The sequence below is a fragment of the Lithobates pipiens genome, unplaced genomic scaffold, assembly GCF_037356315.1.
Source record: "Lithobates pipiens isolate NorthernLeopardFrog02 unplaced genomic scaffold, aLitPip1_a1.2 Scaffold_18, whole genome shotgun sequence".
Taxonomy (NCBI): Eukaryota; Metazoa; Chordata; class Amphibia; order Anura; family Ranidae; genus Lithobates; species Lithobates pipiens.
The window spans coordinates 579,041,234-579,060,518 of NW_027507758.1; the positions used below are offsets into that span (position 1 = coordinate 579,041,234).

Sequence of the window (19,285 nt, forward strand, 5' to 3'; positions counted from 1 at the left end):
AAAGGTCAAAAAGACCTCTCCAAGGCAAAACTAATGTATCTGCTGCAAGTTTGCCTGGTGGTGGGCTTTAGGAGAGAACAAATGATCTGTGATTAGCACACTGGGCTCGCTGTCCTATGCCTTTCAAAACTGCTGGCCCGCAGATGTATTCTTTGCAGGACAAGAGTTCAGGAACTGTTTATGATGGAGGAGGTCTAGAGATGGTGCAAGCATAATTGGAGTTTCTGGAGTGAGTAATGGGAGAACAGGAAATCAAGGCCTTTGGGGCCAAAATGGGATGCTGGCAATCACTGTGGAAGAGTAGAGATGAGGCCTGTTGAGAACTTTGAAGATGCAAGAAACTGGGAGAAATAGATACACCAGTGTTAAATTCCACAGGTGGCGTGAAGCATCCATATCCTCTGAACTTGAAAACTTGTCTTTGGACAGAAAACTTTGACAAAGATGGAGTTGAGATGAATGGCTAGAAGATGAATTTCCCTAATTGTCATGTTTTGCTAAATCTGAGCAAAAAAGACAACTTAGCTTCTTCCTCCTGTTCCTGGTAAAAGTACTTAGGGTTGCAGATATTCTTTTTAAATACAGCTCTCTGTGTCATCAGTATGCTTTGGCAATTGGCTGGACCTGGGCAGCTGGCTACGCTCACAATTTTCACAACTAGCCACATTAGCAACAACTTCTGCTGTCATTGGCCTTTGTAGCCGTAAGACACAAATTGAAATTCCAAGATGAAATCTGCAATGAGCCTCTAAAGAAGGTCCCACCGAGATTCGAACTCGGATCGCTTGATTCAAAGTCCAGAGTGCTAACCATTACACCATGGAACCCTTGGGGCATGCTCAACTGCTCTCTATTTTGCTGGATACATATGTCCGTAGGTTAAGCCCCCTATCCCTTTAACTCCATTACATTTGAATCTTAAAAGAACTTAACCTGAGACCAACTCCAGAACATGTTGCATACCAGGGGGAGAGAAAAGGTCAAAAAGACCTCTCCAAGGCAAAACTAATGTATCTGCTGCAAGTTTGCCTGGTGGTGGGCTTTAGGAGAGAACAAATGATCTGTGATTAGCACACTGGGCTCGCTGTCCTACGCCTTTCAAAACTGCTGGCCCGCAGATGTATTCTTTGCAGGACAAGACTTCAGGAACTGTTTATGATGGAGGAGGTCCAGAGATGGTGCAAGCATAATTGGAGTTTCTGGAGTGAGTAATGGGAGAACAGGAAATCAAGGCCTTTGGGGCCAAAATGGGATGCTGGCAATCACTGTGGAAGAGTAGAGATGAGGCCTGTTGAGAACTTTGAAGATGCAAGAAACTGGGAGAAATAGATACACCAGTGTTAAATTCCACAGGTGGCGTGAAGCATCCATATCCTCTGAACTTGAAAACTTGTCTTTGGACAGAAAACTTTGACAAAGATGGAGTTGAGAGGAATGGCTAGAAGATGAATTTCCCTAATTGTCATGTTTTGCTAAATCTGAGCAAAAAAGACAACTTAGCTTCTTCCTCCTGTTCCTGGTAAAAGTACTTAGGGTTGCAGATATTCTTTTTAAATACAGCTCTCTGTGTCATCAGTATGCTTTGGCAATTGGCTGGACCTGGGCAGCTGGCTACGCTCACAATTTTCACAACTAGCCACATTAGCAACAACTTCTGCTGTCATTGGCCTTTGTAGCCGTAAGACACAAATTGAAATTCGAAGATGAAATCTGCAATGAGCCTCTAAAGAAGGTCCCACCGAGATTCGAACTCGGATCGCTGGATTCAAAGTCCAGAGTGCTAACCATTACACCATGGAACCCTTGGGGCATGCTCAACTGCTCTCTATTTTGCTGGATACATATGTCCGTAGGTTAAGCCGCCTATCCCTTTAACTCCATTAAAATTGAATCTTAAAAGAACTTAACCTGATACCAACTCCAGAACATGTTGCATACCAGGGGGAGACAAAAGGTCAAAAAGACCTCTCCAAGGCAAAACTAATGTATCTGCTGCAGGTTTGCCTGGTAGTGGCCTATAGGAGATAACAAATGATCTGTGATTAGCACATCTGGGTGGCTGGCTACGCTCACTATTTTCACAACCAGCCACATTAGCAACAACTTCTGCTGTCATTGGCCTTTGTGGCCGTAAGACACAAATTGAAATTCCAAGATGAAATCTGCAATGAGCCTCTAAAGAAGGACCCACCGAGATTCGAACTCGGATCGCTGGATTCAAAGTCCAGAGTGCTAACCATTACACCATGGAACCCTTGGGGCATGCTCAACTGCTCTCTATTTTGCTGGATACATATGTCCGTAGGTTAAGCCGCCTATCCCTTTAACTCCATTAAAATTGAATCTTAAAAGAACTTAACCTGATACCAACTCCAGAACATGTTGCATACCAGGGGGAGAGAAAAGGTCAAAAAGACCTCTCCAAGTCAAAACTAATGTGTCTGTTGCAGGTTTGCCTGGTAGTGGCCTTTAGGAGATAACAAATGATCTGTGATTAGCACATCTGGGTGGCTGGCTACGCTCACTATTTTTACAACCAGCCACGTTAGCAACAACTTCTGCTGTCACTGGCCTTTGTGGCCGTAAGAAACAAATTGAAATTCCAAGATGAAATCTGCAATGAGACTCTGATGAAGGTTCCACCGAGATCTGATCTCGAATCACTGGATTCAAAGTCCAGAGTGCTAACCATTACACCATGGAACCCTTGGGCATGCTCAATTGCTCTCTATTTTGCTGTATACATATGTCCGTAGGTTAAGCCCCCCTATCCCTTTAACTCCATTAAAATTGAATCTTAAAAGAACTTAACCTGAGACCAACTCCAGAACATGTTGCATACCAGGGGGAGAGAAAAGGTCAAAAAGACCTCTCCAAGGCAAAACTAATGTATCTGCTGCAAGTTTGCCTGGTGGTGGGCTTTAGGAGAGAACAAATGATCTGTGATTAGCACACTGGGCTCGCTGTCCTACGCCTTTCAAAACTGCTGGCCCGCAGATGTATTCTTTGCAGACTTCAGACTGCAAGACTTCAGGAACTGTTTATGATGGAGGAGGTCTAGAGATGGTGCAAGCATAATTGGAGTTTCTGGAGTGAGTAATGGGAGAACAGGAAATCAAGGCCTTTGGGGCCAAAATGGGATGCTGGCAATCACTGTGGAAGAGTAGAGATGAGGCCTGTTGAGAACTTTGAAGATGCAAGAAACTGGGAGAAATAGATACACCAGTGTTAAATTCCACAGGTGGCGTGAAGCATCCATATCCTCTGAACTTGAAAACTTGTCTTTGGACAGAAAACTTTGACAAAGATGGAGTTGAGAGGAATGGCTAAAAGATGAATTTCCCTAATTGTCATGTTTTGCTAAATGTGAGCAAAAAAGACAACTTAGCTTCTTCCTCCTGTTCCTGGTAAAAGTACTTAGGGTTGCAGATATTCTTTTTAAATACAGCTCTCTGTGTCATCAGTATGCTTTGGCAAGTGGCTGGACCTGGGCAGCTGGCTACGCTCACAATTTTCACAACTAGCCACATTAGCAACAACTTCTGCTGTCATTGGCCTTTGTAGCCGTAAGACACAAATTGAAATTCCAAGTTGAAATCTGCAATGAGCCTCTAAAGAAGGTCCCACCGAGATTCGAACTCGGATCGCTGGATTCAAAGTCCAGAGTGCTAACCATTACACCATGGAACCCTTGGGGCATGCTCAACTGCTCTCTATTTTGCTGGATACATATGTCCGTAGGTTAAGCCCCCTATCCCTTTAACTCCATTACATTTGAATCTTAAAAGAACTTAACCTGAGACCAACTCCAGAACATGTTGCATACCAGGGGGAGAGAAAAGGTCAAAAAGACCTCTCCAAGTCAAAACTAATGTATCTGCTGCAGGTTTGCCTGGTAGTGGCCTTTAGGAGATAACAAATGATCTGTGATTAGCACATCTGGGTGGCTGGCTACACTCACTATTTTCACAACCAGCCACGTTAGCAACAACTTCTGCTGTCACTGGCCTTTGTGGCCGTAAGAAACAAATTGAAATTCCAAGATGAAATCTGCAATGAGACTCTGATGAAGGTTCCACCGAGGTTTGATCTCGGATCACTGGTTTCAAAGTCCAGAGTGCTAACCATTACACCATGGAACCCTTGGGCATGCTCAACTGCTCTCTATTTTGCTGTATACATATGTCCGTAGGTTAAGCCCCCTATCCCTTTAACTCCATTAAAATTGAATCTTAAAAGAACTTAACCTGAGACCAACTCCAGAACATGTTGCATACCAGGGGGAGAGAAAAGGTCAAAAAGACCCCTCCAAGGCAAAACTAATGTATCTGCTGCAAGTTTGCCTGGTGGTGGGCTTTAGGAGAGAACAAATGATCTGTGATTAGCACACTGGGCTCGCTGTCCTACGCCTTTCAAAACTGCTGGCCCGCAGATGTATTCTTTGCAGGACAAGAGTTCTTGAACTGTTTATGATGGAGGAGGTCTAGAGATGGTGCAAGCATAATTGGAGTTTCTGGAGTGAGTAATGGGAGAACAGGAAATCAAGGCCTTTGGGGCCAAAATGGGATGCTGGCAATCACTGTGGAAGAGTAGAGATGAGGCCTGTTGAGAACTTTGAAGATGCAAGAAACTGGGAGAAATAGATACACCCGTGTTAAATTCCACAGGTGGCGTGAAGCATCCATATCCTCTGAACTTGAAAACTTGTCTTTGGACAGAAAACTTTGACAAAGATGGAGTTGAGAGGAATGGCTAGAAGATGAATTTCCCTAATTGTCATGTTTTGCTAAATCTGAGCAAAAAAGACAACTTAGCTTCTTCCTCCTGTTCCTGGTAAAAGTACTTAGGGTTGCAGATATTCTTTTTAAATACAGCTCTCTGTGTCATCAGTATGCTTTGGCAATTGGCTGGACCTGGGCAGCTGGCTACGCTCACAATTTTCACAACTAGCCACATTAGCAACAACTTCTGCTGTCATTGGCCTTTGTAGCCGTAAGACACAAATTGAAATTCCAAGTTGAAATCTGCAATGAGCCTCTAAAGAAGGTCCCACCGAGATTCGAACTCGGATCGCTGGATTCAAAGTCCAGAGTGCTAACCATTACACCATGGAACCCTTGGGGCATGCTCAACTGCTCTCTATTTTGCTGGATACATATGTCCGTAGGTTAAGCCCCCTATCCCTTTAACTCCATTACATTTGAATCTTAAAAGAACTTAACCTGAGACCAACTCCAGAACATGTTGCATACCAGGGGGAGAGAAAAGGTCAAAAAGACCTCTCCAAGTCAAAACTAATGTATCTGCTGCAGGTTTGCCTGGTAGTGGCCTTTAGGAGATAACAAATGATCTGTGATTAGCACATCTGGGTGGCTGGCTACGCTCACTATTTTCACAACCAGCCACGTTAGCAACAACTTCTGCTGTCACTGGCCTTTGTGGCCGTAAGAAACAAATTGAAATTCCAAGATGAAATCTGCAATGAGACTCTGATGAAGGTTCCACCGAGGTTTGATCTCGGATCACTGGTTTCAAAGTCCAGAGTGCTAACCATTACACCATGGAACCCTTGGGCATGCTCAACTGCTCTCTATTTTGCTGTATACATATGTCCGTAGGTTAAGCCCCCTATCCCTTTAACTCCATTAAAATTGAATCTTAAAAGAACTTAACCTGAGACCAACTCCAGAACATGTTGCATACCAGGGGGAGAGAAAAGGTCAAAAAGACCCCTCCAAGGCAAAACTAATGTATCTGCTGCAAGTTTGCCTGGTGGTGGGCTTTAGGAGAGAACAAATGATCTGTGATTAGCACACTGGGCTCGCTGTCCTACGCCTTTCAAAACTGCTGGCCCGCAGATGTATTCTTTGCAGGACAAGAGTTCAGGAACTGTTTATGATGGAGGAGGTCTAGAGATGGTGCAAGCATAATTGGAGTTTCTGGAGTGAGTAATGGGAGAACAGGAAATCAAGGCCTTTGGGGCCAAAATGGGATGCTGGCAATCACTGTGGAAGAGTAGAGATGAGGCCTGTTGAGAACTTTGAAGATGCAAGAAACTGGGAGAAATAGATACACCAGTGTTAAATTCCACAGGTGGCGTGAAGCATCCATATCCTCTGAACTTGAAAACTTGTCTTTGGACAGAAAACTTTGACAAAGATGGAGTTGAGAGGAATGGCTAGAAGATGAATTTCCCTAATTGTCATGTTTTGCTAAATCTGAGCAAAAAAGACAACTTAGCTTCTTCCTCCTGTTCCTGGTAAAAGTACTTAGGGTTGCAGATATTCTTTTTAAATACAGCTCTCTGTGTCATCAGTATGCTTTGGCAATTGGCTGGACCTGGGCAGCTGGCTACGCTCACAATTTTCACAACTAGCCACATTAGCAACAACTTCTGCTGTCATTGGCCTTTGTAGCCGTAAGACACAAATTGAAATTCCAAGTTGAAATCTGCAATGAGCCTCTAAAGAAGGTCCCACCGAGATTCGAACTCGGATCGCTGGATTCAAAGTCCAGAGTGCTAACCATTACACCATGGAACCCTTGGGGCATGCTCAACTGCTCTCTATTTTGCTGGATACATATGTCCGTAGGTTAAGCCCCCTATCCCTTTAACTCCATTACATTTGAATCTTAAAAGAACTTAACCTGAGACCAACTCCAGAACATGTTGCATACCAGGGGGAGAGAAAAGGTCAAAAAGACCTCTCCAAGTCAAAACTAATGTATCTGCTGCAGGTTTGCCTGGTAGTGGCCTTTAGGAGATAACAAATGATCTGTGATTAGCACATCTGGGTGGCTGGCTACGCTCACTATTTTCACAACCAGCCACGTTAGCAACAACTTCTGCTGTCACTGGCCTTTGTGGCCGTAAGAAACAAATTGAAATTCCAAGATGAAATCTGCAATGAGACTCTGATGAAGGTTCCACCGAGGTTTGATCTCGGATCACTGGTTTCAAAGTCCAGAGTGCTAACCATTACACCATGGAACCCTTGGGCATGCTCAACTGCTCTCTATTTTGCTGTATACATATGTCCGTAGGTTAAGCCCCCTATCCCTTTAACTCCATTAAAATTGAATCTTAAAAGAACTTAACCTGAGACCAACTCCAGAACATGTTGCATACCAGGGGGAGAGAAAAGGTCAAAAAGACCCCTCCAAGGCAAAACTAATGTATCTGCTGCAAGTTTGCCTGGTGGTGGGCTTTAGGAGAGAACAAATGATCTGTGATTAGCACACTGGGCTCGCTGTCCTACGCCTTTCAAAACTGCTGGCCCGCAGATGTATTCTTTGCAGGACAAGAGTTCAGGAACTGTTTATGATGGAGGAGGTCTAGAGATGGTGCAAGCATAATTGGAGTTTCTGGAGTGAGTAATGGGAGAACAGGAAATCAAGGCCTTTGGGGCCAAAATGGGATGCTGGCAATCACTGTGGAAGAGTAGAGATGAGGCCTGTTGAGAACTTTGAAGATGCAAGAAACTGGGAGAAATAGATACACCAGTGTTAAATTCCACAGGTGGCGTGAAGCATCCATATCCTCTGAACTTGAAAACTTGTCTTTGGACAGAAAACTTTGACAAAGATGGAGTTGAGAGGAATGGCTAGAAGATGAATTTCCCTAATTGTCATGTTTTGCTAAATCTGAGCAAAAAAGACAACTTAGCTTCTTCCTCCTGTTCCTGGTAAAAGTACTTAGGGTTGCAGATATTCTTTTTAAATACAGCTCTCTGTGTCATCAGTATGCTTTGGCAATTGGCTGGACCTGGGCAGCTGGCTACGCTCACAATTTTCACAACTAGCCACATTAGCAACAACTTCTGCTGTCATTGGCCTTTGTAGCCGTAAGACACAAATTGAAATTCCAAGATGAAATCTGCAATGAGCCTCTAAAGAAGGTCCCACCGAGATTCGAACTCGGATCGCTGGATTCAAAGTCCAGAGTGCTAACCATTACACCATGGAACCCTTGGGGCATGCTCAACTGCTCTCTATTTTGCTGGATACATATGTCCGTAGGTTAAGCCCCCTATCCCTTTAACTCCATTACATTTGAATCTTAAAAGAACTTAACCTGAGACCAACTCCAGAACATGTTGCATACCAGGGGGAGAGAAAAGGTCAAAAAGACCTCTCCAAGTCAAAACTAATGTATCTGCTGCAGGTTTGCCTGGTAGTGGCCTTTAGGAGATAACAAATGATCTGTGATTAGCACATCTGGGTGGCTGGCTACGCTCACTATTTTCACAACCAGCCACGTTAGCAACAACTTCTGCTGTCACTGGCCTTTGTGGCCGTAAGAAACAAATTGAAATTCCAAGATGAAATCTGCAATGAGACTCTGATGAAGGTTCCACCGAGGTTTGATCTCGGATCACTGGTTTCAAAGTCCAGAGTGCTAACCATTACACCATGGAACCCTTGGGCATGCTCAACTGCTCTCTATTTTGCTGTATACATATGTCCGTAGGTTAAGCCCCCTATCCCTTTAACTCCATTAAAATTGAATCTTAAAAGAACTTAACCTGAGACCAACTCCAGAACATGTTGCATACCAGGGGGAGAGAAAAGGTCAAAAAGACCCCTCCAAGGCAAAACTAATGTATCTGCTGCAAGTTTGCCTGGTGGTGGGCTTTAGGAGAGAACAAATGATCTGTGATTAGCACACTGGGCTCGCTGTCCTACGCCTTTCAAAACTGCTGGCCCGCAGATGTATTCTTTGCAGGACAAGAGTTCAGGAACTGTTTATGATGGAGGAGGTCTAGAGATGGTGCAAGCATAATTGGAGTTTCTGGAGTGAGTAATGGGAGAACAGGAAATCAAGGCCTTTGGGGCCAAAATGGGATGCTGGCAATCACTGTGGAAGAGTAGAGATGAGGCCTGTTGAGAACTTTGAAGATGCAAGAAACTGGGAGAAATAGATACACCAGTGTTAAATTCCACAGGTGGCGTGAAGCATCCATATCCTCTGAACTTGAAAACTTGTCTTTGGACAGAAAACTTTGACAAAGATGGAGTTGAGAGGAATGGCTAGAAGATGAATTTCCCTAATTGTCATGTTTTGCTAAATCTGAGCAAAAAAGACAACTTAGCTTCTTCCTCCTGTTCCTGGTAAAAGTACTTAGGGTTGCAGATATTCTTTTTAAATACAGCTCTCTGTGTCATCAGTATGCTTTGGCAATTGGCTGGACCTGGGCAGCTGGCTACGCTCACAATTTTCACAACTAGCCACATTAGCAACAACTTCTGCTGTCATTGGCCTTTGTAGCCGTAAGACACAAATTGAAATTCCAAGATGAAATCTGCAATGAGCCTCTAAAGAAGGTCCCACCGAGATTCGAACTCGGATCGCTGGATTCAAAGTCCAGAGTGCTAACCATTACACCATGGAACCCTTGGGGCATGCTCAACTGCTTTCTATTTTGCTGGATACATATGTCCGTAGGTTAAGCCGCCTATCCCTTTAACTCCATTAAAATTGAATCTTAAAAGAACTTAACCTGATACCAACTCCAGAACATGTTGCATACCAGGGGGAGACAAAAGGTCAAAAAGACCTCTCCAAGGCAAAACTAATGTATCTGCTGCAAGTTTGCCTGGTGGTGGGCTTTAGGAGAGAACAAATGATCTGTGATTAGCACACTGGGCTCGCTGTCCTACGCCTTTCAAAACTGCTGGCCCGCAGATGTATTCTTTGCAGGACAAGAGTTCAGGAACTGTTTATGATGGAGGAGGTCTAGAGATGGTGCAAGCATAATTGGAGTTTCTGGAGTGAGTAATGGGAGAACAGGAAATCAAGGCCTTTGGGGCCAAAATGGGATGCTGGCAATCACTGTGGAAGAGTAGAGATGAGGCCTGTTGAGAACTTTGAAGATGTAAGAAACTGGGAGAAATAGATACACCAGTGTTAAATTCCACAGGTGGCGTGAAGCATCCATATCCTCTGAACTTGAAAACTTGTCTTTGGACAGAAAACTTTGACAAAGATGGAGTTGAGAGGAATGGCTAGAAGATGAATTTCCCTAATTGTCATGTTTTGCTAAATCTGAGCAAAAAAGACAACTTAGCTTCTTCCTCCTGTTCCTGGTAAAAGTACTTAGGGTTGCAGATATTCTTTTTAAATACAGCTCTCTGTGTCATCAGTATGCTTTGGCAATTGGCTGGACCTGGGCAGCTGGCTACGCTCACAATTTTCACAACTAGCCACATTAGCAACAACTTCTGCTGTCATTGGCCTTTGTAGCCGTAAGACACAAATTGAAATTCCAAGATGAAATCTGCAATGAGCCTCTAAAGAAGGTCCCACCGAGATTCGAACTCGGATCGCTGGATTCAAAGTCCAGAGTGCTAACCATTACACCATGGAACCCTTGGGGCATGCTCAACTGCTCTCTATTTTGCTGGATACATATGTCCGTAGGTTAAGCCCCCTATCCCTTTAACTCCATTACATTTGAATCTTAAAAGAACTTAACCTGAGACTAACTCCAGAACATGTTGCATACCAGGGGGAGAGAAAAGGTCAAAAAGACCTCTCCAAGTCAAAACTAATGTATCTGCTGCAGGTTTGCCTGGTAGTGGCCTTTAGGAGATAACAAATGATCTGTGATTAGCACATCTGGGTGGCTGGCTACGCTCACTATTTTCACAACCAGCCACGTTAGCAACAACTTCTGCTGTCACTGGCCTTTGTGGCCGTAAGAAACAAATTGAAATTCCAAGATGAAATCTGCAATGAGACTCTGATGAAGGTTCCACCGAGATTTGATCTCGGATCACTGGATTCAAAGTCCAGAGTGCTAACCATTACACCATGGAACCCTTGGGAATGCTCTACTGCTCTCTATTTTGCTGTATACATATGTCCGTAGGTTAAGCCCCCTATCCCTTTAACTCCATTAAAATTGAATCTTAAAAGAACTTAACCTGAGACCAACTCCAGAACATGTTGCATACCAGGGGGAGAGAAAAGGTCAAAAAGACCTCTCCAAGGCAAAACTAATGTATCTGCTGCAAGTTTGCCTGGTGGTGGGCTTTAGGAGAGAACAAATGATCTGTGATTAGCACACTGGGCTCGCTGTCCTACGCCTTTCAAAACTGCTGGCCCGCAGATGTATTCTTTGCAGGACAAGAGTTCAGGAACTGTTTATGATGGAGGAGGTCCAGAGATGGTGCAAGCATAATTGGAGTTTCTGGAGTGAGTAATGGGAGAACAGGAAATCAAGGCCTTTGGGGCCAAAATGGGATGCTGGCAATCACTGTGGAAGAGTAGAGATGAGGCCTGTTGAGAACTTTGAAGATGCAAGAAACTGGGAGAAATAGATACACCAGTGTTAAATTCCACAGGTGGCGTGAAGCATCCATATCCTCTGAACTTGAAAACTTGTCTTTGGACAGAAAACTTTGACAAAGATGGAGTTGAGAGGAATGGCTAGAAGATGAATTTCCCTAATTGTCATGTTTTGCTAAATCTGAGCAAAAAAGACAACTTAGCTTCTTCCTCCTGTTCCTGGTAAAAGTACTTAGGGTTGCAGATATTCTTTTTAAATACAGCTCTCTGTGTCATCAGTATGCTTTGGCAATTGGCTGGACCTGGGCAGCTGGCTACGCTCACAATTTTCACAACTAGCCACATTAGCAACAACTTCTGCTGTCATTAGCCTTTGTAGCCGTAAGACACAAATTGAAATTCCAAGATGAAATCTGCAATGAGCCTCTAAAGAAGGTCCCACCGAGATTCGAACTCGGATCGCTGGATTCAAAGTCCAGAGTGCTAACCATTACACCATGGAACCCTTGGGGCATGCTCAACTGCTCTCTATTTTGCTGGATACATATGTCCGTAGGTTAAGCCCCCTATCCCTTTAACTCCATTACATTTGAATCTTAAAAGAACTTAACCTGAGACTAACTCCAGAACATGTTGCATACCAGGGGGAGAGAAAAGGTCAAAAAGACCTCTCCAAGTCAAAACTAATGTATCTGCTGCAGGTTTGCCTGGTAGTGGCCTTTAGGAGATAACAAATGATCTGTGATTAGCACATCTGGGTGGCTGGCTACGCTCACTATTTTCACAACCAGCCACGTTAGCAACAACTTCTGCTGTCACTGGCCTTTGTGGCCGTAAGAAACAAATTGAAATTCCAAGATGAAATCTGCAATGAGACTCTGATGAAGGTTCCACCGAGATTTGATCTCGGATCACTGGATTCAAAGTCCAGAGTGCTAACCATTACACCATGGAACCCTTGGGCATGCTCAACTGCTCTCTATTTTGCTGTATACATATGTCCGTAGGTTAAGCCCCCTATCCCTTTAACTCCATTAAAATTGAATCTTAAAAGAACTTAACCTGAGACCAACTCCAGAACATGTTGCATACCAGGGGGAGAGAAAAGGTCAAAAAGACCTCTCCAAGGCAAAACTACCGTATATACTCGAGTATAAGCCGAGATTTTCAGCCTCTTTTTTGAGGCTGAAAGTGCCCCCCTCGGCTTATACTCGAGTCATCGCTGTCTGCCCGCTCGATCAGCGTGTCGAGCAGACAGACAGCGGCCATTCTATGATTCAAAAGCCGCGCCTCCGGCTCCGCCTTCGCCTGTGATAGGTGGAACACTGAATTTCCCAGCAGCCTGTGTTCCGCCTATCACGGGCATCGTCTCATCCTCGTACTACGGACGAGGATGATACGACGTCCGTGATAGGCGGAACACAGGCTGCTGGGAAATTCAGTGTTCCGCCTATCACAGGCGAAGGAGGAGGCGCGGCTTTTGAATTTTACAATGGCCGCCGACGAAGAGGGCACGGGACGGAGGCAAGGCAAGGCACGGCACGGGACGGGACGGGACGGGACGGGACGAAGGCAAGGCACGACACGGGACGGAGGCTCGGGACAAAGGCTCGGGACACAGGTAGGCTGGACACACACACACACACACACACACACACACACACACACACACACACACACACACACACGGATGGAGACACACACACACGGATGGATGGATGGATGGAGACACACACACACACACAGGGATGGATGGATACACACACACACAGGGATGGATGGATGGATGGAGACACACACACACAGGGATGGATGGATGGATGGATGGAGACACACACACACAGGGATGGATGGATGGATGGACACACACACACACAGGGATGGATGGACGGACACACAGGGATGGACGGACACACAGGGATGGACGGACACACAGGGATGGACGGACACACACACAGGGATGGACAGGCATGTCTCACCCTCGGCTTATACACGAGTCAATAAGTTTGCCAGTTTTTTTGGGGGTAAATTGGGGGCCTCGGCTTATATTCGGGTCGGCCTATACTCGAGTATATACGGTAATGTATCTGCTGCAAGTTTGCCTGGTGGTGGGCTTTAGGAGAGAACAAATGATCTGTGATTAGCACACTGGGCTCGCTGTCCTACGCCTTTCAAAACTGCTGGCCCGCAGATGTATTCTTTGCAGGACAAGAGTTCAGGAACTGCTTATGATGGAGGAGGTCCAGAGATGGTGCAAGCATAATTGGAGTTTCTGGAGTGAGTAATGGGAGAACAGGAAATCAAGGCCTTTGGGGCCAAAATGGGATGCTGGCAATCACTGTGGAAGAGTAGAGATGAGGCCTGTTGAGAACTTTGAAGATGCCAGAAACTGGGAGAAATAGATACACCAGTGTTAAATTCCACAGGTGGCGTGAAGCATCCATATCCTCTGAACTTGAAAACTTGTCTTTGGACAGAAAACTTTGACAAAGATGGAGTTGAGAGGAATGGCTAGAAGATGAATTTCCCTAATTGTCATGTTTTGCTAAATCTGAGCAAAAAAGACAATTTAGCTTCTTCCTCCTGTTCCTGGTAAAAGTACTTAGGGTTGCAGATATTCTTTTTAAATACAGCTCTCTGTGTCATCAGTATGCTTTGGCAATTGGCTGGACCTGGGCAGCTGGCTACGCTCACAATTTTCACAACTAGCCACATTAGCAACAACTTCTGCTGTCATTGGCCTTTGTAGCCGTAAGACACAAATTGAAATTCCAAGATGAAATCTGCAATGAGCCTCTAAAGAAGGTCCCACCGAGATTCGAACTCGGATCGCTGTATTCAAAGTCCAGAGTGCTAACCATTACACAAAGGAACCCTTGGGGCATGCTCAACTGCTCTCTATTTTGCTGGATACATATGTCCGTAGGTTAAGCCCCCTATCCCTTTAACTCCATTAAAATTGAATCTTAAAAGAACTTAACCTGATACCAACTCCAGAACATGTTGCATACCAGGGGGAGAGAAAAGGTCAAAAAGACCTCTCCAAGGCAAAACTAATGTATCTGCTGCAGGTTTGCCTGGTAGTGGCCTATAGGAGATAACAAATGATCTGTGATTAGCACATCTGGGTGGCTGGCTACGCTCACTATTTTCACAACCAGCCACATTAGCAACAACTTCTGCTGTCATTGGCCTTTGTGGCCGTAAGACACAAATTGAAATTCCAAGATGAAATCTACAATGAGCCTCTAAAGAAGGTCCCACCGAGATTTGAACTCAGATCGCTGGATTCAAAGTCCAGAGTGCTAACCATTACACCATGGAACCCTTGGGGCATGCTCAACTGCTCTCTATTTTGCTGGATACATATGTCCGTAGGTTAAGCCCCCTATCCCTTTAACTCCATTACATTTGAATCTTAAAAGAACTTAACCTGAGACCAACTCCAGAACATGTTGCATACCAGGGGGAGAGAAAAGGTCAAAAAGACCTCTCCAAGTCAAAACTAATGTATCTGCTGCAGGTTTGCCTGGTAGTGGCCTTTAGGAGATAACAAATGATCTGTGATTAGCACATCTGGGTGGCTGGCTACGCTCACTATTTTCACAACCAGCCACGTTAGCAACAACTTCTGCTGTCACTGGCCTTTGTGGCCGTAAGAAACAAATTGAAATTCCAAGATGAAATCTGCAATGAGACTCTGATGAAGGTTCCACCGAGATTCGATCTCGGATCACTGGATTCAAAGTCCAGAGTGCTAACCATTACACCATGGAACCCTTGGGCATGCTCAACTGCTCTCTATTTTGCTGTATACATATGTCCGTAGGTTAAGCCCCCTATCCCTTTAACTCCATTAAAATTGAATCTTAAAAGAACTTAACCTGAGACCAACTCCAGAACATGTTGCATACCAGGGGGAGAGAAAAGGTCAAAAAGACCTCTCCAAGGCAAAACTAATGTATCTGCTGCAAGTTTGCCTGGTGGTGGGCTTTAGGAGAGAACAAATTATCTGTGATTAGCACACTGGGCTCGCTGTCCTACGCCTTTCAAAACTGCTGGCCCGCAGATGTATTCTTTGCAGGACAAGAGTTCAGGAACTGTTTATGATGAAGGAGGTCCAGAGATGGTGCAAGCATAATTGGAGTTTCTGGAGTGAGTAATGGGAGAACAGGAAATCAAGGCCTTTGGGGCCAAAATGGGATGCTGGCAATCACTGTGGAAGAGTAGAGATGAGGCCTGTTGAGAACTTTGAAGATGCAAGAAACTGGGAGAAATAGATACACCAGTGTTAAATTCCACAGGTGGCGTGAAGCATCCATATCCTCTGAACTTGAAAACTTGTCTTTGGACAGAAAACTTTGACAAAGATGGAGTTGAGAGGAATGGCTAGAAGATGAATTTCCCTAATTGTCATGTTTTGCTAAATCTGAGCAAAAAAGACAACTTAGCTTCTTCCTCCTGTTCCTGGTAAAAGTACTTAGGGTTGCAGATATTCTTTTTAAATACAGCTCTCTGTGTCATCAGTATGCTTTGGCAATTGGCTGGACCTGGGCAGCTGGCTACGCTCACAATTTTCACAACTAGCCACATTAGCAACAACTTCTGCTGTCATTGGCCTTTGTAGCCGTAAGACACAAATTGAAATTCCAAGATGAAATCTGCAATGAGCCTCTAAAGAAGGTCCCACCGAGATTCGAACTCGGATCGCTGGATTCAAAGTCCAGAGTGCTAACCATTACACCATGGAACCCTTGAGGCATGCTCAACTGCTCTCTATTTTGCTGGATACATATGTCCGTAGGTTAAGCCCCCTATCCCTTTAACTCCATTAAAATTGAATCTTAAAAGAACTTAACCTGAGACCAACTCCAGAACATGTTGCATACCAGGGGGAGAGAAAAGGTCAAAAAGACCTCTCCAAGGCAAAACTAATGTATCTGCTGCAGGTTTGCCTGGTAGTGGCCTATAGGAGATAACAAATGATCTGTGATTAGCACATCTGGGTGGCTGGCTACGCTCACTATTTTCACAACCAGCCACATTAGCAACAACTTCTGCTGTCATTGGCCTTTGTGGCCGTAAGACACAAATTGAAATTCCAAGATGAAATCTACAATGAGCCTCTAAAGAAGGTCCCACCGAGATTCGAACTCGGATCGCTGGATTCAAAGTCCAGAGTGGAACCCTTGGGGCATGCTCAACTGCTCTCTATTTTGCTGGATACATATGTCCGTAGGTTAAGCCCCCTATCCCTTTAACTCCATTACATTTGAATCTTAAATGAACTTAACCTGAGACCAACTCCAGAACATGTTGCATACCAGGGGGAGAGAAAAGGTCAAAAAGACCTCTCCAAGTCAAAACTAATGTATCTGCTGCAGGTTTGCCTGGTAGTGGCCTTTAGGAGAGAACAAATGATCTGTGATTAGCACACTGGGCTCGCTGTCCTACGCCTTTCAAAACTGCTGGCCCGCAGATGTATTCTTTGCAGGACAAGAGTTCAGGAACTGTTTATGATGAAGGAGGTCCAGAGATGGTGCAAGCATAATTGGAGTTTCTGGAGTGAGTAATGGGAGAACAGGAAATCAAGGCCTTTGGGGCCAAAATGGGATGCTGGCAATCACTGTGGAAGAGTAGAGATGAGGCCTGTTGAGAACTTTGAAGATGCAAGAAACTGGGAGAAATAGATACACCAGTGTTAAATTCCACAGGTGGCGTGAAGCATCCATATCCTCTGAACTTGAAAACTTGTCTTTGGACAGAAAACTTTGACAAAGATGGAGTTGAGAGGAATGGCTAGAAGATGAATTTCCCTAATTGTCATGTTTTGCTAAATCTGAGCAAAAAAGACAACTTAGCTTCTTCCTCCTGTTCCTGGTAAAAGTACTTAGGGTTGCAGATATTCTTTTTAAATACAGCTCTCTGTGTCATCAGTATGCTTTGGCAATTGGCTGGACCTGGGCAGCTGGCTACGCTCACAATTTTCACAACTAGCCACATTAGCAACAACTTCTGCTGTCATTGGCCTTTGTAGCCGTAAGACACAAATTGAAATTCCAAGATGAAATCTGCAATGAGCCTCTAAAGAAGGTCCCACCAAGATTCAAACTCGGATCGCTGGATTCAAAGTCCAGAGTGCTAACCATTACACCATGGAACCCTTGGGGCATGCTCAACTGCTCTCTATTTTGCTGGATACATATGTCCGTAGGTTAAGCCCCCTATCCCTTTAACTCCATTAAAATTGAATCTTAAAAGAACTTAACCTGATACCAACTCCAGAACATGTTGCATACCAGGGGGAGACAAAAGGTCAAAAAGACCTCTCCAAGGCAAAACTAATGTATCTGCTGCAGGTTTGCCTGGTAGTGGCCTATAGGAGATAACAAATGATCTGTGATTAGCACATCTGGGTGGCTGTCTACGCTCACTATTTTCACAACCAGCCACATTAGCAACAACTTCTGCTGTCATTGGCCTTTGTAGCCGTAAGACACAAATTGAAATTCCAAGATGAAATCTGCAATGAAGCCTCTAAAGAAGGTCCCACCGAGATTCGAACTCGGATTGCTGGATTCAAAGTCCAGAGTGCTAACCATTACACCATGGAACCCTTGGGGCATGCTCAACTGCTCTCTATTTTGCTGGATACATATGTCCGTAGGTTAAGCCCCCTATCCCTTTAACTCCATTAAAATTGAATCTTAAAAGAACTTAACCTGATACCAACTCCAGAACATGTTGCATACCAGGGGGAGACAAAAGGTCAAAAAGACCTCTCCAAGGCAAAACTAATGTATCTGCTGCAGGTTTGCCTGGTAGTGGCCTATAGGAGATAACAAATGATCTGTGATTAGCACATCTGGGTGGCTGGCTACGCTCACTATTTTCACAACCAGCCACATTAGCAACAACTTCTGCTGTCATTGGCCTTTGTGGCCGTAAGACACAAATTGAAATTCCAAGATGAAATCTACAATGAGCCTATAAAGAAGGTCCCACCGAGATTCGAACTCGGATCACTGGATTCAAAGTCCAGAGTGCTAACCATTACACCATGAAACCCTTGGGGCATGCTCAACTGCTCTCTATTTTGCTGGATACATATGTCCGTAGGTTAAGCCCCCTATCCCTTTAACTCCATTACATTTGAATCTTAAAAGAACTTAACCTGAGACCAACTCCAGAACATGTTGCATACCAGGGGGAGAGAAAAGTTCAAAAAGACCTCTCCAAGTCAAAACTAATGTATCTGCTGCAGGTTTGCCTGGTAGTGGCCTTTAGGAGATAACAAATGATCTGTGATTAGCACATCTGGGTGGCTGGCTACGCTCACTATTTTCACAACCAGCCACGTTAGCAACAACTTCTGCTGTCACTGGCCTTTGTGGCCGTAAGAAACAAATTGAAATCTGCAATGAGACTCTGATGAAGGTTCCACCGAGATTTGATCTCGGATCACTGGATTCAAAGTCCAGAGTGCTAACCATTACACCATGGAACCCTTGGGCATGCTCAACTGCTCTCTATTTTGCTGTATACATATGTCCGTAGGTTAAGCCCCCAATCCCTTTAACTCCATTAAAATTGAATCTTAAAAGAACTTAACCTGAGACCAACTCCAGAACATGTTGCATACCAGGGGGAGAGAAAAGGTCAAAAAGACCTCTCCAAGTCAAAACTAATGTATCTGCTGCAAGTTTGCCTGGTGGTGGGCTTTAGGAGAGAACAAATGATCTGTGATTAGCACACTGGGCTCGCTGTCCTACGCCTTTCAAAACTGCTGGCCCGCAGATGTATTCTTTGCAGGACAAGAGTTCAGAAACTGTTTATGATGGAGGAGGTCTAGAGATGGTGCAAGCATAATTGGAGTTTCTGGAGTGAGTAATGGGAGAACAGGAAATCAAGGCCTTTGGGGCCAAAATGGGATGCTGGCAATCACTGTGGAAGAGTAGAGATGAGGCCTGTTGAGAACTTTGAAGATGCAAGAAA

General features: G+C 44.5%; 18 non-coding genes across 18 annotated transcripts; all 18 read right to left on the bottom strand.

Moving 5' to 3' along the window:
• Nucleotides 1–755: 755 nt before the first annotated feature.
• TRNAQ-UUG (transfer RNA glutamine (anticodon UUG)) lies at nt 756–827 on the bottom strand. The gene has a single exon. It is a non-coding gene; the product is annotated as a tRNA-Gln (tRNA).
• Nucleotides 828–1,730: 903 nt separating this feature from the next.
• TRNAQ-UUG (transfer RNA glutamine (anticodon UUG)) lies at nt 1,731–1,802 on the bottom strand. The gene has a single exon. It is a non-coding gene; the product is annotated as a tRNA-Gln (tRNA).
• Nucleotides 1,803–2,182: 380 nt separating this feature from the next.
• Nucleotides 2,183–2,254, bottom strand: TRNAQ-UUG (transfer RNA glutamine (anticodon UUG)). Its single transcript has one exon. It is a non-coding gene; the product is annotated as a tRNA-Gln (tRNA).
• A 1,364-nt stretch (nt 2,255–3,618) lies between these two features.
• Nucleotides 3,619–3,690, bottom strand: TRNAQ-UUG (transfer RNA glutamine (anticodon UUG)). The gene has a single exon. It is a non-coding gene; the product is annotated as a tRNA-Gln (tRNA).
• Nucleotides 3,691–5,044: 1,354 nt separating this feature from the next.
• Nucleotides 5,045–5,116, bottom strand: TRNAQ-UUG (transfer RNA glutamine (anticodon UUG)). The gene has a single exon. It is a non-coding gene; the product is annotated as a tRNA-Gln (tRNA).
• A 1,354-nt stretch (nt 5,117–6,470) lies between these two features.
• On the bottom strand, nt 6,471–6,542 carry TRNAQ-UUG (transfer RNA glutamine (anticodon UUG)). Its single transcript has one exon. It is a non-coding gene; the product is annotated as a tRNA-Gln (tRNA).
• Nucleotides 6,543–7,896: 1,354 nt separating this feature from the next.
• Nucleotides 7,897–7,968, bottom strand: TRNAQ-UUG (transfer RNA glutamine (anticodon UUG)). The gene has a single exon. It is a non-coding gene; the product is annotated as a tRNA-Gln (tRNA).
• A 1,354-nt stretch (nt 7,969–9,322) lies between these two features.
• On the bottom strand, nt 9,323–9,394 carry TRNAQ-UUG (transfer RNA glutamine (anticodon UUG)). Its single transcript has one exon. It is a non-coding gene; the product is annotated as a tRNA-Gln (tRNA).
• Nucleotides 9,395–10,297: 903 nt separating this feature from the next.
• Nucleotides 10,298–10,369, bottom strand: TRNAQ-UUG (transfer RNA glutamine (anticodon UUG)). The gene has a single exon. It is a non-coding gene; the product is annotated as a tRNA-Gln (tRNA).
• Nucleotides 10,370–10,749: 380 nt separating this feature from the next.
• On the bottom strand, nt 10,750–10,821 carry TRNAQ-UUG (transfer RNA glutamine (anticodon UUG)). The gene has a single exon. It is a non-coding gene; the product is annotated as a tRNA-Gln (tRNA).
• A 902-nt stretch (nt 10,822–11,723) lies between these two features.
• TRNAQ-UUG (transfer RNA glutamine (anticodon UUG)) lies at nt 11,724–11,795 on the bottom strand. The gene has a single exon. It is a non-coding gene; the product is annotated as a tRNA-Gln (tRNA).
• Nucleotides 11,796–12,175: 380 nt separating this feature from the next.
• On the bottom strand, nt 12,176–12,247 carry TRNAQ-UUG (transfer RNA glutamine (anticodon UUG)). The gene has a single exon. It is a non-coding gene; the product is annotated as a tRNA-Gln (tRNA).
• A 2,298-nt stretch (nt 12,248–14,545) lies between these two features.
• TRNAQ-UUG (transfer RNA glutamine (anticodon UUG)) lies at nt 14,546–14,617 on the bottom strand. Its single transcript has one exon. It is a non-coding gene; the product is annotated as a tRNA-Gln (tRNA).
• Nucleotides 14,618–14,997: 380 nt separating this feature from the next.
• On the bottom strand, nt 14,998–15,069 carry TRNAQ-UUG (transfer RNA glutamine (anticodon UUG)). Its single transcript has one exon. It is a non-coding gene; the product is annotated as a tRNA-Gln (tRNA).
• A 902-nt stretch (nt 15,070–15,971) lies between these two features.
• Nucleotides 15,972–16,043, bottom strand: TRNAQ-UUG (transfer RNA glutamine (anticodon UUG)). Its single transcript has one exon. It is a non-coding gene; the product is annotated as a tRNA-Gln (tRNA).
• Nucleotides 16,044–17,834: 1,791 nt separating this feature from the next.
• On the bottom strand, nt 17,835–17,906 carry TRNAQ-UUG (transfer RNA glutamine (anticodon UUG)). The gene has a single exon. It is a non-coding gene; the product is annotated as a tRNA-Gln (tRNA).
• A 380-nt stretch (nt 17,907–18,286) lies between these two features.
• Nucleotides 18,287–18,358, bottom strand: TRNAQ-UUG (transfer RNA glutamine (anticodon UUG)). Its single transcript has one exon. It is a non-coding gene; the product is annotated as a tRNA-Gln (tRNA).
• A 367-nt stretch (nt 18,359–18,725) lies between these two features.
• On the bottom strand, nt 18,726–18,797 carry TRNAQ-UUG (transfer RNA glutamine (anticodon UUG)). The gene has a single exon. It is a non-coding gene; the product is annotated as a tRNA-Gln (tRNA).
• Between the last annotated feature and the right edge of the window lie 488 nt (nt 18,798–19,285).